We start from the raw sequence: 14,458 nt of genomic DNA on the forward strand, positions 1-14,458 counted from the left end.
TAACTTTGTCATTTGAACTTTGCCATGATTGAATATTTTCTATTTTTAGACAAATTTTAATATGTGAAGTTAGGTGTATTTATTTGAGCTTATTGATACTATTGGTGATTGTTAGTGATAAATAAATTTTGTGATTTGCATTTATTGCATTTATTTGGTGAATTCTTGCTAATTTTATGCTTAATTTGGTTTGGTGACAAAGTTGCATATTAAATGGCCATGATAGCATTTTAATTAGCTTAGTGGGAGTTTTTGATATTCATGTGACTAATTTAGATTACCTAACGAATGAAAAGGTGCTTGGTTGAATGATTTCTTGAATTCTTAGGTAATTCTAAAAGAAGAGGTGAATTGAAGATGGCCTTAATTTACTAAATTCATAAATGCACTTATAATCCTTGTGGTTCAATGGTTTTTAGTATTTCATGAATTCTCACGAAGGTCATTTATATTTTGGTTTGGTGTGTTTGCCTCCATTTTGAGAGTACTTTTGTACTTGAGGGAATTTGATCATTGATGACAAAATGGATAAATGGAAATTACTTTGTTCATGATGGTGTACTTATTTTGTGAAATTAGCTTCCCTTTGCTTTGGAATCTAATGAATGTATTTGATTTGCAAAGATTAGCTCATTTCATGTTTTTTATCCTTTGAACATTATATGATTCCACATGCTTGATCATTTTTCTTTTTTCCTTGAATTGCGTGTTTTCGTCTTGTTGATTGCAACCTTTTATTTTTAAGAAGTTGATTTTGTCTTTTTCAGGGTGCAATAATTGAACTCTCCATTCTTTCTCAAATAAGGTTGGAAATTCACAACTTGGCCATGGATTCGGATTGCGCAAGTTCATACGAGTAGTATTTTCTTTACTCTTTATTTATTCTCCTTTTCTCACATTGAGGACAATGTTAAGTTTAAGTGTGGGGGAAGAAATATTTGAACTTGCACTTTAATGCTATGTGATGATATTTTATGGATTTAAATGCTTAGAAATGTTGGAATTGTGCTTGAAAATTTTGCCATGTGGATAATTTTATTGAAATTGGGTTTGTTGGCAGGGAGTTTCGTCCATTTATAAGGGGAAACTCCGTCAAAATTTTTCTAAAATCTTTTCCAATATTTTATTATGGCCCAAAATGCTTCAATTTTTTGCACTTTTATTCAAAAAGGTCTAATTTGTTCCAACTTTAAGTATCTAATTCTTCCACTTGTTGAAATATTATATGTATTTTGGAAGGTTTAATCCTCATTTGACTTGGAAATGATTATTATGCAATTAGAATTTTTGCATTTTAGAAAGTATATTCGATAAAGTGAGAAACATTATGCCTATAATTTCGCATGTTTAAGGAGATTTCTCCTCTTTACTTAATTTTTCAAATAAGTGATTGATATAGTTGATAAAAGGTTATACTTCTCCTTTGATTATTTTTATATAATTTTCTATGAGGAACAATCTATTTATTTTTAAAAAATAAAAAGAAAAATAAAAAGAAAAAAATAATAATAAAAAAAAAAGAAAATAAAGTAAATGAAAATTATTCTACTCCAATGATTCTTGTACCGAGTAACCAAGGGTTGGTATCTACAAATGTCGATATTCGCGTAAAAGGGTACTTGAATTAAGAGTATGCATAGCAATTTAAATAAGTGAAATGTTTAGTAACCGGAGATCTTCACCTAAAAGTGTCGATTTTTGCGTAAAAAGACATTTTCACTATTTAAGTAAAAAAAAAAGTCAATCAAGTGTGAATAAATCCCTCTTAGATGTAGAATTTTTGAGAAAAAGATAATTATAGGAGGAGAAAGGTTATAAAACAACTATGTAATTTGCTTATTTGTGAAATTAGGTTAAGGTGAGAGATTAAGTTTAACTTGTTAAAATTAGGGTATAATTATCTTTTCTTTACTTGATATTATGAGTATTTAGTGTAGTTTGAACAATTGTATAAAGATTGTTTCCCAAGTCATGAGGAATTAAATTTGACCAAAAATACATATATTGTTTCACCGCTTGAATCATTGTAATTGATTATGTGTGAATTGCTTGAGAACAAGCAATGATTCAAGTGTGGGGGAATTTGATAAGTGACTAATTTACGTAATAATTGAATGACATTTTATGTTATTTTTAGTCACTTTGGTTATATTATTGGAAGAAAATGAATCATTTTGGCTATAATTGGGGAAAAATGTCTTCAGTGATTGAATGAGGTTTTTATCACTTTTTACTTGCATTTTGTGTATTTGTGACAGCTTTGACACATTTTCGTATTTCGGATATAACTTGAGTTACAGTGATCGGATTGAGATGATTCTTGAACCAATTTGAAGATAAGAGATAGATCTACAACTTTGGTGAAGGCATTAAAATCCAGTTTAAAGGTTTTCCAAGTCAAAAAGACGAATTACAGTAGCTAATTCCTATTGATCAAAGCTAAAACAAGGCATTGAGCAGTCAAGGGTATTTCAGTCATTTATCAGCCTACGCAAATTCAATTGAGGTGATTCTTGGTGCATTGGAAAGCTACCTCAAAGGGCTACAAGTTTTATGTTTTGGTCAAGAGTTAAATCAGCTTCCATCATCAAGAAAAGTGCAGTTGAAGTTAAGGCAAAATCGGAGCAGCAGTGAAGTTTGAACAGAAACTACACAAAATGTCACTGTAGCAATCCGGCCGGAACTTGGCCGGATTTATGGTTGGATTTCTGGACGGATTCTGGTCAGAGAAGGCTGCTCTTTACGCGGAAAACTCAATTTCATCTCCACTAAGTCACATGTAATGCTAGACATGTGAGAAATATTATCAGCTGTAAAAGGGAGGTGTAAACCTCATTTCTTGACCATCTTTCATCTTTATATAGCCAAAACTTGCAAGATTGAAGGAGAGACATACGGGAGAAGCTTGGAGTCTGCAGAAATGTAGCTCTTCCATTTTCTGTGTGTTAAATTAGTTTAGTATAGAGTAGTATAGTTCATCCACTCTTGCATATTAGCTAGATTAGGATAAAGATTGGGATGAAGAAGGAGGAGTTGAAACTCATGTGACAAGGGTTATCTCTTCTTCAACTCTTTATCTTTTGTACTTGATTCTAAGTTTAGTTAATATACAAGTTCTGAATTTCATGTTTATTATGTGTTTCTAAAGTTTATGCCTTGGGTTTGGATTGAACTTTCTATGATTGTTAATGTTTATTATTTGGTTATTTGAAGCTATTATTTGAGCAAGTTATTTAGCACTTTAACTCTTTAAATCATAATTAATCTGGTACCATTAATTGTGATTATCTAAGGTGTTGTTTCTGCAATGAAAATTGAGATTTAACACTGGTTCAAGAAGTGCTAAACATAGGGAGTACACTCACGAGAGTAGAGGTGCACCTATGTGATTTTAGTGATTAATTTCATGTAATTTCATTGAAGAAATGAACTTGTAGCTAATTTCATAACCATGAGAATAGGTATGGATTAGTTATAAGTATAGTTGATTCATTACGAAAGTAGGATTCATATGCATAAGGAAATTACACCATAACTAGCCTAGATAGTAGTACTCAATGATCCAAATATAGCACTTGCATGAGTAGTTAGGGATACCATAACCTAAGGAGCTTTCATTTGTTATTTTGCATAAGTTCAGTAGGTTTCATTTCTTATAATTCATTGATAGTCTAAATAATAGAGAAGCTTTAGTAGTGCCGGTAATTGTTCAATCTTTCTCGTGGGATCGACCCGATATATACCCTAAACTACTAATTGACCTGTATACTTGCAGTGAAACGGATGTAAATCGGATTTTTTAACTTGTACGTATAGCAAAATCCTGTCAAGTACAAACATATGTTTTAAAGTAATTTTTTAATTTCTAACATTAAATTGTAAAAGGAAATTGTTTAGGAAGTTTATAACCATCCAAACTATTAGCCCCAAGATTAAATTTCTTGACAGTACGACAAGTTCTTTTGTATTCCAACCCTTGGCTGCAAATGATGCTTTGAGTTGAGCAATGTTAGCAAATGGGGGTGGAAGATTTGTCAAGGCCTCATTCAATAAAGAACTCTTTCATCTCTTCGTCCCAATGGCACAATCCAAAATGGTCCATTGAGCTATAAATAAATACATTTACATATCATAATTAATTCAAGAAAATTAATCACTTCCACGAAGTAGGAAACACTTAAACGATAGAGAGTTTCCCTTTGCATTTTTGTTAAAAATAAAATGAACATTTTGGAAGAGCTATAAGAATGCAAAATTAATTCCTACATAAACAAAAAATAACTTTAGAAAGTTTTAAGTGAAAAAAGAATTTAAATCAGCTTATAAGCATTGTATAAGAGTAATTATATACATACGTATGTACATACATACACACATACAGATATTACATATATATATATATGTCTTGAAGGAGTTGGGTCTTCTATTACACATCTCTTACTTACATAACTTTTTAAATTGATAAGTGTCCTAAAATAGTCATACAACTTCTTAAATTGACAAATATCTATTGATCAAAAGTAATGTTTCAAAACATAAACTGTGGTTTATTAATGCATACGACACATATCAATCAAATAGGTAATGTACAAAAGTGTATTGAAAGGGCTCAATCGAAGAGCTCTAAAGACCCACAGCCTTAAGAGATTAGTGTGTTGGGCTAATATTTGCAATCTAATAGAGAAAAAGATGACACTCAAATCCTTGCAAAGGGTGCAGATAAGACTGTGAAATTGAACTCCAATGCGGGTGGTAGTGAAAGCGCTAGATGCTAGATGGAGAAGATGATAAAGTCGGTTTGATCTCCAATTGATTCAAAAGTAGGAGGTATAACCCTATTCGGCATCTGCCAAATGTCCCATCATTGTCTATCTTTGATTGGTCCAACACTTGCATCCATCCAACAACTGAGTTCTGTTCCCCTACTTGAAGTAGTCTCTAGCTGGCACTTAAACATGATGGTGATGAAGGCGGAAGATGTGTCTACTCTTCACCTTTTATCCATTCCATATTAACCGGATATGTCTTAGCCATTTCGTCTATTGCCGATGCCATTTGTGCTCTCTTCTAGTTTCATTTCAAGGCTTCGCCTTCTGACCATCGATCTTGTGGGCAAATGAGAATCAATCCTGGACTAGCGGCCCGGGTAAGACTGAACCTCAACTTTATAAGAGTAGGAACGAGCTTAAACCATAAAGATTCATAACTCCCAAAAGACGAAAGGATTTTGGCAACTTTCAAAAGACAAATAACAAAGAAAAATAAATAAAATAGGAACACAGGAATTTACATGGTTCGATCAAATTGACCTACGTTTATGGGCGGAGGAGGTGCAATATTTTACTATGAAGAAGAGAGTACAAAAATGCCTTAGAAAAGTGTTCCTAGGCCAAAAAACACTTATACTTAAAATACAAGAGATTCCAAAATATTTAACTAAATAAAAGGCTTAATGATCCAAAAACCCAAATAGCCCACTAATACTCTCTTGGTCTAGTGCACTTAATCCCATCACAAACCCACTATATTTATAAGCAACTAAGGGAAAGGTTCCCTTATACAAAAGGCGATGTGGGACAATGTCACTTTAACAAATCTCCACCTCGGCATGTCCCCAACATCGATAATAGCAAAACTACTCCACATTCTCCACATAAGCCCCAATAGGCCGAAATCACCCGCAACGAATACCAACCAAATTCAAGTATTGCTTGAACTTGTAAATTGGAAGAGGTTTCGTAAACATGTCAGCATGATTCTCCTTGGTACTGATTTTCTGAACAAGGACTTTTCCCTTAGCAATAGTATCTCGAATGAAATGAAATTTCACATCAATGTGCTTCGTCCTCTCATGATACATCTGGTTTTTAGTCAAATGAATAGCACTTTGACTATCACAGTGAATAGTAGTAACATCTTGATGCAGACTAAGTTCGCCAAACAAACTCTTCAACCACAAGACTTCTTTGATTGTCTCGGTCATGGCCATATATTCTGCCTCCCTGGTAGATAAAACTACAACAGGTTGTAAAGTAACTTTTCAACTAATTGCACAACCGTCAATATAGAATACGTAACTTGAAAGTGATCTTCTCCTATCAAGATCCCCGGCATAGTCAAAGTCTTCAAAGCCAACCAAAGTGTCATGATTTCTTCCAAACTCCAAACAACAGTTTGAAGTCCCTCGCAAGTATCTGAAAATCCACTTCACAGTCTGCCAATGTGCTTTTCCAATATAAGACATATATCTGCTTACCACACTGACTGCTTGTGCAATATCTGGAGGAGTACAAATCATTGCATACATAATACTGCCGACTGCACTGGAGTAAGGAACGCGTGTCATATACTTTTTCTCTTCAATTGACTGTGGTAATTGAGCAGCAGATAGTCAAAAATGACTAGCATGAAGAGTAGTTACAGGTTTAGTATCTTTCATGCCAAACTTCTCTAAGACTTTTTCAAGATAATTTTTTTGAGTCAAGAATAACTTTCTAGTTCCTTGGTCTCTTTTGCCAAAAATTTTCTTAACTGCTCCCAAATATTTCATTTCAAATTCACTACTTAACTACAACTTCAAAGTGTGAATTTTTGACAAATTCTTAGCAGTAATGAGCGTGTCATCAACATAAAGTAGCAAATAAATGAAAGAACCATCATCTAACTTTCGGAAGTAAACGTGACTATCATACATGCTTCTTGAATAACCATGACCCAACATAAAAGTGTCAAATCTCTTATACCACTGTCTTGAAAATTGTTTCAACCCATATAAGGATTTCGTTAACAAACAAACATGGTCTTCCTTTCCTTAAATTTCAAATTCCTGAGGTTGCTTCATATAAATTTTCTCTTCAAGTTCACCATATAAGAAATCTGTCTTAACATCAAATTGCTCCAACTTCAAATCATATATGGCAACTAAAGCAAGCAAAACACGAATAGAGCTATACTTAACAACAGGTGAAAATACTTCATTAAAATCAACACTTTGTACCTAACTATAACCCTTTGTAACCAAATGCTTTGTACCTTGCATCTTCTACCCCTGAAATACCTTCTTTCTTCTTAAAGACCCATTTTCATCCAACAATTTTCTTATCTGAAGGCGGCTTCATAAGAACCCAAGTTCCATTTCGATGGAGAGACTCAATTTCTTCATTCAATGCAATCAACCACTTAGCACAGTCATCACAAGAAACTATCTCTAAATAGGTAGTAGGCTCACCAACTATATCAGTTTCTTCTGTAACAGACAAAATATATGCAATCAAATTTGCATATCTTTGTGGTGGTCGAATATCCCTCATTGGTCTATCTCTGGTAATGGAATATTTTTTCTCTTCTAAATTATTTTCATCAGTAGATTCAGATGCGTCTACTGGCACTTGTGAATAGAAGGATCAGAACTACCAATCTCAAGCTCCACCTGCTTCTGCATACTATCATCTGCTTGAGAAGAATTAGAAGACTCCTTCTTGGAAGATAACATAGAGAATTCATCAAAAGTAACATTTCTACTGATTATAAATTTTGAAAATTTGGGATCAAGACACCATAATCTGTATCTTTTCACCCCAAAAGCATACCCAAGGAAAATACACTTTTTAGTTCGAGATTCTAATTTTTCATCATTTACATGCATGTATGTTGGACATCCAAAAATTTTAAAATCAGAATAATCAACAGGAGTACCTGACTAAACTTCTTCAGGAGTTTTGAAATTGGGAGTAGCAGAAGCAGTACGGTTGATAATATAACAACCCATAGAGATCGCCTCTACCTAAAAGTCCTTTGTCAACCCTGCATTAGAGATTATGCACTTTACTCTCTCCAAAAGTGTTCTATTCATACGTTCGGCCACATCATTTTGCTGAGGCATCATTCTGACAGTGCGATGCCGAATAATTCCTTCATTCTTGCAAAATTCATCAAATTCTCTTTCACAAAATTTCATGTCATTATCTGTTCTAAACCGCTTAATCTATTTACTTGTCTGTTTCTCAATCAAAACCCTTCATTGCTTTAAAGTGAGGTAAACATCATTCTTATGTTTAAAAAAATAAACTCAAACTTTTCTTGAACAATCATCAATGAAAATCAACATATACCTGGCACCACTCTTAGACGGAACATGAGATGGATCCCATAAATCTGAATAAATATAATCAAGAGTACCTTTTATCTTATGGATTGTTGGAGAATTGAACCTAACTCTTTTTTGCTTCCCAAAAACACAGTGTTCACAGAATTCCAGTGACCCAGTATTCTGACCTCAAAGAAGTCCTCTTTTGCTTAGTGTGTCCAAACCTTTCTCGCTCATATGTCCCAAACGCATATACCACAATTTGCTGATGTCAGAATCAGACAAAGATGATGATGAGGAAACTGCAGCCGAACCTGCGACAGTAGATCCCTGCAAAATATATAAACTACAAACCCTGCAAGCTTTCATTACAATGAGAGCACCTTTAGAAACCTTCATAACGCCATTTTCAACTGTGTATTTGCACCCAAGAGCCTCTAGAGTGACTAAAGAGATGAGATTTTTTTTCAAATCAAGAACATGTATAACGTTAGTGAGCGTCCTCACAATACCATCATGCATTTTAATTCGGATTTTGCCCTTACCAACAGCATTACAAGCAGCATTATTGTCCATCAAAATAATTCCACCATTATAAGATGCATAAGTGGAAAATAAATCCCTAAAAGGACACATGTGATAAGAGCACCCCGAATCTAAAATTCATTCATTTTTAGACCTTGTCCTGTCATCAGTCACAAGAAAATATTTCCTTCATTCTCATCAGCTGCAACACCAGTTTCGGCAGTTTCAGTATTTTTCTCACCAGGTTTCCCCCTTTGTTTCAATCTATTTTTCAATTTAAAACAATTTGCCTTATTGTGCCCCATTTTATGACAATAGTTGCACTCCAAATTTCTATGTCTAAATTTAGATCTAGATTTAGATCTACTATTGTCAAATTCTCTTTTCTCGGTTCTGCCCCTAACAACCAGATCTTGTGCCTGACTTCCACTAAATTTTTCAGTAATATCCCTATCTATCTGCTCCTTAGATTTTAATGCAGATTTAATTTTACGATACGAAATTGTTTCTTTTTCATAAATCATAGTATCACGAAAATATTTAAAAGACTGAGGAAGGGAGCACAAAAGTAACAGGATCTGATCCTCATCATCAATTTTTGAATCTATAATCTCTAAATCCATAATAATGGAATCAAATTTATCAAGGTGCGAGAGTATAGATATACCTTCAGTCATGCGAAGCATATACTGACTTTGTTTTAAATAAAGTCGATTCTCAAATGTTTTCTTCATATACAAGGCCTTAAGTTTGTCCCACATGACCTTTGTCGAAGTCTCAGTGGCTACATCCCGCAAAACCTCGTCAGAGAGATTTAAGTTAATACTGGACCTTGCTTTCTGATCCATCTCAGCAAAATTTGCATCTATCAAACTCTCTGGCTTTTTCTCAATTCCCAGTATCCCTAGATCAACTCCGTCTTGAACCAAAATGGTCTCCATCTTGAGCTGCCACATCCCAAAGTTGACATTCCTGTCGAATTTCTCGACGACAGTCTTTGTTATTGTCATTGTTGCCACAAAATCCAAAACCTCCGAAGATGCTCTGATACTAGTTTGTTAGGTCTGGCCGCAGGAAATTGACGAAAGGATTTTGGCAACTCCCAAAAGACAAATAACAAAGAAAAATAAATAAAATAGGAACACAACAATTTACGTGGTTCGGTTAAATTGACCTACGTTCACGGGTAGAGGAGGGGCAATATTTTACTATGAAGAAGAGAGTACAAAAATGCCTTAGAAAAGTGTTCCTAGACCAAAAAACACCTAATATTTAAAATACAAGAGAACCCAAAATATTTAACTAAACAAAAGGTTTAATGATCCAAAGGCCCAAATATCCCACTAATACTCTCTTGGTTTGGTGCACTTAATTCCATCACAGGCCCACTATATTTATAAGCAACTAAGGGAAAGGTTCCCTTATACAAAAGACGATGTGGGACAACGCCACTTTAACATATACCCTTTTAATTTTTTCTCTCTTCTGATTTCATGAGATTACTCAGCTCAAATTTGCTTTAGTTTCTCATTTTCTGATTCATTTTTGATAACTTTAAGCCTGTCTAATTTTCCGTTTGAAAGTGCACGCCAATTGTAGATTGTGGAAGGATGTTGTAGTAGACAATTTGTTTTGGTTTGAATTTCCTTTCTTTTGTACTTTTAAGTATACAGGCGTGCATGTCTCGTGTATCTTGAAGTTTATGTTCTGCAAGTTGGACATGGTTTCTTATGGTTTGTCTTTCCATTCTTTCACAAGATGTCCTGCTCATTTTTGCAAGAGGCATTAGTGGAGATGGTACACTAACTCGTCAGTCTTAACATTAGCAATTGAAAGCCAATGCTGGTAAAATATTACCTGATCAAAGAGAAGTTTTTCTTTGTAGTAGTACATAAATTTAGTTAAAAAGCAAGAAAGAGAAGAAAAAGTTGTGGCATTGTTAAAATTATATAAAAGTTCAAGAGGATTCTTAAATCCTAAATTTGGATGCAAAAGAGAAAGAAAGAAAATACAAATTTTGACGTCTTTTATTTGGTTTCTAAACATAATGATGAAAAAGTGTTTCAAGTTTACTAATCTCTATTTAAATGAAGAAACAAAATAAAATATTCTACAAGACAAGAATAAACTGCTGGCAGAATTTCTGATGCTCGTAAAACACTACTTGATCCAAGCAGAACTTTTTCTACCTAGTAGCACATAAATTCAGTTTAAAAACAAGAAAGAAAAATGAAATTTTTATTGCATTTTGAAACAAGAGATAAAGATTCGAGAGGAATTTTAAATCCTACATTTGTATTAAAAAAGAGAGAGAGAGAGAGAGAGAGAGAAAGAAAGAAAGAAAACACAACGTTTGATGTCTTTGATTTGGTTTCAAAATATAATTTGTAAAAAGTGCTTCGAGGTTACTAATTTCACCTAAAATGAAGAAACAAATTCAAGTTTTCTACAAGATAAGATTACAAAAAGAAATAAAAAAAAAGGCAAATATCATCAAATGTAAGTTGCACGATTTCCCACCCTAAGCCATCCTAACTGCACCAGTCATACTTAGCGCTGAAGCATTTTCCAACATGAAACCTAAATGTTTTTCTTTACCTCACTTCTAAATCTTTAACTCAAATCCCCGGTCGCCTAACTTCGGTCGATTGACATGTATATTTATGTCACATGCGTTTTATTTCTCCCCTTACCCAAAAAAAAAAAAAGAGAAAAAGCATTTCACTTCATCTCATTTTGCCTTCACCAATCTTCACCAATCTGCCCCTCTAGCTCAATCCAACTGCCATGGCAAGTCCCTCCTCAAACCTCACCAACAACCAGTAATTAACACAAATCTTTGGTAGTAAGCTTTAAAGACCATAATCCTATTATTTTGCTGCAGTCAAACCCCACCCGTAGAAGAACCATCATTAGAAATTAAAACTAGGATCATAAAATTTAGTTAACGGGTTGACTTTATACCTTCAGCTTTTTTTTATATATATATATATGATTTCATCACGAAGCCATAAAATCTCAATTAAAAGGCACTTATAGGGTTTAATGCTTAAATTACTGATTAAATTAGAGTTTGGGTGCAGAAAAATTTTGAAAATTAACCCTAAATATTCCTGGGCTTCCATTGAAATTGAAGTTAAAAACTTTTCCGCAAAATTAACCCTAAATGGGGGTGATGGTAGCGGTGGTGACTGATGAGCTAAAGAAGATGATGAAAGGAGTTATTTTGGACTTGGGTAGAGGATCGAGAAGAGAAAACAAAAAACATATTTCAAAAAAAGAAAAAAGAAAAACATAGCTCTCGTGAGGTGTTTTAAATGACTACAATGTATCAAATTGTGTGACTGCATAGCGACCGTAATATGTGATTGAGGATTTTGTCCCACTTAAATCCTTCTCTCCCTGCTTCTTATATCCTCCATTTCCTTGCTAGGAAAAAATTTAAAAAGAGAAAAAAAAAAAAAGACTGATGGCAGAGAGAAATCAATAGCAAGATAACCATATATAATTAAGGCCCTATTTGACAACCTAATTCATTACCTAACCTTAATAGGTTCAGATTTTAACATGTTTAGATGCGTTTAATAACAAAAAATCAAATATTAAGTGGCACTGAATTTTTTAGGTAAAACTTACTCCCAAAATTAAGTGATAAACTATTCACTTATCACTAAATGTCATATATATTCAAATGTATCGGATTTAGTATTTTGCAATTCATAACTCAATGAATTCAAATGTTAGATTTCAATTTTATCAAGCGCAACCTAAATCAGCTAATAAAAATCATATCTTCCCACACATTTGCCAAATCTAAACAGTAATTTAACTGTGCAACAATGAAACATTTTTCTATTGTCAAATTCGAGCATGTTTCTCTAACAAGAATTGATATGACAACAAAAGTTAAGCATCCGACCTAAACAAATGTGACAATTTGGTTACTTATCAAGACTCCTAAAAAATTAGAACTGCACAACATGTATACAAACGATAATACTCTTTAGGGTGCAAGTTGCAACCTATACCGTTTCTTTATAAATTACCACTTACTTTGATAAAAACTCCAGCACATATTTTGAAAAATATATTTTGTAATGAAGTTTGCATTAAAGCTTAGTCTTTGATGTTGTCAACAAAATCAATAGAGAAACCTTAGGTGTAGGCAGTGCACGTCACACTACCCAAACACAAGTAAAATAAAAAAAGATTGCAAGGCCAGGCGACTCTAAGGGCTTTATTGACAAGCTTACTGTTCTGAGTTCTGACTAGCTACCCAACACAACTTTGTCGATTGGAAACAACTCACAGTACAATCTAATCCAAGGAAGGAATCGTTCAATCAAAATCTAATAGTATAAACTTTAGGCAGCCCAGGCACAGTAGTAAAAGGGGTAAGGGAAAAGGCCGAAGTGAAGAAGGCGTGAAAGGGGAGCTTCGAAACAATACTTACTACAAAGCACAAGCTCTTTCCTTGCCATTTTTAGGCACTCGGATCATTCCACTCTACTAACAGTTTCAGATACAACTGGAAGTGTTGGATATTTTAATAAAAATATCATTATTATTTTGAATTCATTCACATGCTTATTTTGAATTCAAATGAAATAAGTTACAAAATTTGAAATGAATTTTCAGTTATAAGAGCACCATTAAAAAGGGTAACTTATGAGATTTATGTCTTGTTTTGTAACCTATGTAATGATTAGGTTTTAAGAATTTATTTATTAAATTTTGACTATTATACAATGACCTAGACCTTTTCAAATTTTGTAACTGAAAAATATGACACATTTATTCCATTTAATGGTGGTATTCTAATACTCCTAAAATTTTAGCCTATAAATAGAGGTCATTATCAACCAAGTTTGATACACCTTACTTGCTATTTCAAAAACTATCTTCCTCTCACTTCTATTGGGCATTAGTTAGGTGTTGAGAAGAGCTTTAGCTTCTCTAAATTGTGTAGATTTAGTAGAAGCAACAGTATAGGCTGGACTGTCGTATCCCAGAGGCGACGTGCTAACAACCTTCTACACCGGGCATAATCCCGAGAGGGGCGTGAATCGTCTTAAGAGAGCGACCTAGTCCGCGCCTCACCTAGCCAAAATTGCTTTATTTCTCTTCCTTTGACTTTTGTTTTGTAGGTTGATCGTGCATATCAAGTTCTAAAGGAACAACAATTTAAGATGATTTGGAGTACCATGGAAGTTGCAAGCAATGTTGCAAACGCTACCACTATTGGATCTAGTGATTTCAACAAACCATTTCGCTTTAGTGGCCAACACTTCAAAAGGTGGGCCAAGAAAGTGATGTTCTATTTGAAGCTAATGAAGGTTGCCTGGGTCTTAGCCACAAAGAATCCAAAAAAGATAGACACCAGTTCAATGACTGATGAAGAAAGGGAGAATCATGCCAAACAACTTCAAAAATGGGAAAATGATGAGGAAGATTGCAGAAATTATATCCTTAATTGTTTGTCTGATGGACTTTATGATTTTATTCTTCATCTTATACTTCAACAAAAAGAATTTGGAGAGCATTGCAACAAAAATATGATACTGAAGAAGCAGGCTTGAAAAAATATGCTTGTAGCCGTTATTTCAAGTTTCAAATGGTGGAAAACAAGCCAGTACTAGAGCAAGTTCATGACTTGCAAATGATTGTCCATGAGATTGAATCTGAAGGAGTCAAAGTCGATCCACAAATGCAAGTTGCAGCCATCATTGACAAACTTCCAACATCATGGAAAGATTTTCAGAAAGGGCTACATCATAAGCAACAAGAATTGACAATAGCAAATTTGATGGCAAGATTGCGCATTGAAGAAGAAGCTAGAAAACAAGA

The sequence above is a fragment of the Coffea arabica genome, chromosome 5e (assembly GCF_036785885.1).
Source record: "Coffea arabica cultivar ET-39 chromosome 5e, Coffea Arabica ET-39 HiFi, whole genome shotgun sequence".
Classification (NCBI taxonomy): domain Eukaryota; kingdom Viridiplantae; phylum Streptophyta; class Magnoliopsida; order Gentianales; family Rubiaceae; genus Coffea; species Coffea arabica.